The following is a 4,151-nucleotide window of genomic DNA, read 5'->3' on the forward strand; positions in this document are numbered from 1 at the left end:
GGTCTATATGGCAGCTATATCCAAATCTGCACCGATCTGTGCGATATTGCAGAAGTATGTAAAGTGGCTTAACATAACTCACTGTCTCAAATTTCGGTAACATCGGACAATAAATGCGCATTTTAAGGGCTCAAAACCTTAAATCATGAAATCGGTCTATATTGCAGTTATATCCAAAACTGGACCGATCTGGGCCAAATTGACGAAAGATGTAGAAGGGACTAGCACAATTCACTGTCCCAAATTTCACCAAAAGCAGATAATAAATGTGGCTTTTGCGGGCCTAAGACCCTAAATCAGAGAATCGGTCTATATGGTAGCTATATCAAAATCTGAACCGATCTAGACCAAATTAATGAAGGAAGTCGAAGGGCCTAACACAGCTCACTGTCCCAAATTTCAGCGAAATCGGATAATAAATGTGGCTTTTATGGGCCTTAGACCCTAAATCGGAGGATCGGTTTATATGGCAGCTATATCCAAATCTGGACCGATCTCAGCCAAATTGACGAAAGATGTCGAAGTGCCTAACAAAACTCACAGTCCCGAATTTCAGCAAAATCGGATAATAAATGTGGCTTTTATGAGCCTAAGACCCTAAATCGGCGGAACGGTCAATATGGGAGCTATATCTAGATATAGTCCACTATAGCCCATCTTAGAAATTTACCTGCTGATGGCGAAAAGAAGAATCTGTGCATAATGTCAGCTCAATATCTTTATTTTTAAAGACTGTAGCGTGATTTCAACAGACAGACGGACGGACATGGCTAGATCGTCTTAGATTTTTACGCCGATCAATAATATATATACTTTATAGGGTCGGAAATGAATATTTCGATGTGTTTCAAACGGAATGGCAAAATTAATATACCCCCATCCTTCGGTAGTGGGTATAAAAATCAAAGATTAGTGTTTGGTACCAAATATTTATATATTAACTGATGAGAGTTTAAACTCTCCAAAGAAAAACAAGTAAAAGCGTGCTAAGTTGCCATCTTATATACCCTCCACCATGGAACGCATTTGTCGAGTTCTTTTCCCGGCATCTCTTCTTAGGCAAAACAGGATATAAGAAAAGATTTGCTATACTATTAGAGCAATATCAAGATATGGTCCGGTTTGGACCACAATTAAATTATATGTTGGAGACCTGTGTAAAATGTCAGCCAATTCGAATAAGAATTGCGCCCTTTGGGGGCTCAAGAAGTAAAATAGAGAGATCGATTTATATGGTAGCTGTATCGGGCTATAGACCGATTCAGACCATAATAAACACATATGTTGATGGTCATGAGAGAATCCGTCGTACAAAATTTCAGGCAAATCGGAAAAGAATTGCGCCTTCTAGAGGCTCAAGAAGTCAAGACCCAAGATCGGTTTATATGACAGCTATATCGGGTTATGAACCGATTTGAACCTTTTTTGACACAGTTGTTTAAAGTACGAATAAAATACGGATGAGAATTGCGCCTTCTAGAGGCTCAAGAAGTCAAGACCCAAGATCGGTTTATATGACAGCTATATCAGGTTATAACCTATTTGATCCATACTTAGCACAGTTATTGGATATCATAACAAAACACGTCGTGCAAAATTTCATTCCAATTGGATAAGAATTGCGCACTCTAGAGGGTCAAGAAGTCAAGACCCAAGATCGGTTTATATGACAGCTATATCAAGTTATGGACCGATTTTAACCATACTTGGTACAGTTGTTGGATATCATAGCAAAACACGTCATGCCGAAATTCATTCAAATCGGATAAGAAGTGCGCCCTCTAGAATCTCAAGAATTCAAGACCCAAGATCGGTTTATATGGCAGCTTTATCAAAAAATGGACCGATATGACCCATTTACAATACCAACGACCTACACGAATGGGAAGTATTTGTGCAAAATTTTCAAGCGGCTAGCTTTACTCCGTCGAAAGTTAGCGTGCTTTCGACAGACAGACGGACGGACAGACGGACGGACATGGCTAGATCGACATAAATGTCGAGACGATCAAGAATATATACTTTATGGGGTCTCCGACGAATATTTCGAGTAGTTACAAACAGAATGACGAGATAAGTACACCCCCCATCCTAGGCATATATAATAATACCCTACACTATATAATACCCTACACCATCTAGTGCATGTAGTACTTTTTATATGTAGAACTTATCTCGAAATCTAGTCAGACTTTAATTTGGATACCAAGTGAAATAGCAATTTAGAACCTTGTAGGATTTTAATACCATAGGACAAAAATTTCGATTTCCACATCTTAAAAAGGCCATATCGGATAGAAGATTATATGGGAGTTATATCGAAACTTGTGTCAATTTTAATGACACATACTGGGACATGAAATAGAACATCTCACGCCCTATATTGTAGAGATGTGACCAAAATTGTGAATTTTACTGCCTTAAAAGTCCATATCGGATAAAATATACACATTGGAGCTATATCTAAATTTGGACTGATTTTAATGAAATTTTGCGCACGTATTGGAGAGTCAATTTAAACGTCTCATGAAAAATCGGACGAAAATTGTGGATTCTACAGCCTTAAAAGGCCAAATCGGATGAAAGATTTATATGGGAGCTATCCGAATCTAAACCGATTTTTATGAAACTTTGTACTTAAATTAAGACTTTACAAAAACGACTCCACGCCAAGTTTGGTGAAGATCGGACCAAAATTGCGGCTTCTACAGCCTTAAAAGGCCAAATCGGATGAAAGATATATATGGGAGCTATATCCGAATCTAAACCGATTTTTATGAAACTTTGCACTTAAATTAAGACTTTACAAAAACGACTCCACGCCAAGTTTGGTGAAGATCGGACCAAAATTGCGGCTTCTACAGCCTTAAAAGGCCAAATCGGATGAAAGATATATATGGGAGCTATATCTAAATCTGAACCGATTTTTATGAAATTACGCATACATATGGAGACGTCAAATTAAACACACCATGACAAATTTTGTAAAGATGGGTAAAAAAGTGTGCCTTAAACGGCAATATCGGATTAAAGATATATATGGGAGCTAGTGGGTTGCCCAAAAAGTAATTGCGGATTTTTCATATAGTCGGCGTTGACATTTTTTCACAGCTTGAGACTCTGTAATTGCATTCTTTCTTCTGTCAGTTATCAGCTGTTACTTTTAGCTTGCTTTAGAAAAGAAGTGTAAAAAAAGTTTATTTGATTAAAGTTCATTCTAAGTTTTATTAAAAATGCATTTACTTTCCTTTAAAAAATCCGCAATTACTTTTTGGGCAACCCAATATTTATATCTAAATCTGAACCTATTTCCATGTAATTTCCCACACATATTAGGTCGTCAAATAAAACACCTCGCGCAAAATTTTTTAAAGATCGGACTAAAACTGTGGCTTCTACAGCCTTAAACGGCCATATCGGATGAAAGATATATATGGGAGCTATATCTAAATCTGGACCGATTTCAATAAAATTTTGCTAGCATTTTGGGTCGTTAAAACACTTCGTGCCAAATTTTGTAAAGATCGGTAAAAAATTGTGACTTCTACAGCCTTAAAAATCCAAATCGAATTAAAGATATATATGGGAGCTATATGTAAATCTGAACGGATTTTTTTTCCAAATCAATAGCGTTTGTCCTTGGACCAAAAAAGTGACATGTGCAAAATTTCGTGACAATCGGACGACAAATACGACCTGCACTTGATTACAAGAATACATGAACTCACAGACGGACACATCGAATCAGAAAGTGATTCTGAGTCGTTCGGTATACTTATCAATGGGTCTAGCTCTTAACCATCTTAGCGTTGCAAACAAATGCACAAATCTATAATACCCTGTAGCACAGTGGTGGTGTAGGGTAGAAAAATCAATTTGTGTTTGTTTGTAGTTTTATTAGTTTGTTTGTGTGATCCTTATAGACTCAGAAACGGGTGAACCGATTTTCTTGAAATTTTCACAAATGGTGCCGTGGTGAAAATAGGGTGCTACATTTTTTTTTTTTTTTTTTTTTGGGGGGGGGGCGAACCCTCCCCATTACCCTAATTTTCAGAAACGCCAAATCTCGGAGATGGGTAATGCGATTTAAGCAAAATTTTTTGTGCTCTCATATGCAACTTGCAACTTTTGCCCATGAACATTCCACTAAG

Source organism: Stomoxys calcitrans, chromosome 2 (assembly GCF_963082655.1).
Source record: "Stomoxys calcitrans chromosome 2, idStoCalc2.1, whole genome shotgun sequence".
Classification (NCBI taxonomy): Eukaryota; Metazoa; Arthropoda; class Insecta; order Diptera; family Muscidae; genus Stomoxys; species Stomoxys calcitrans.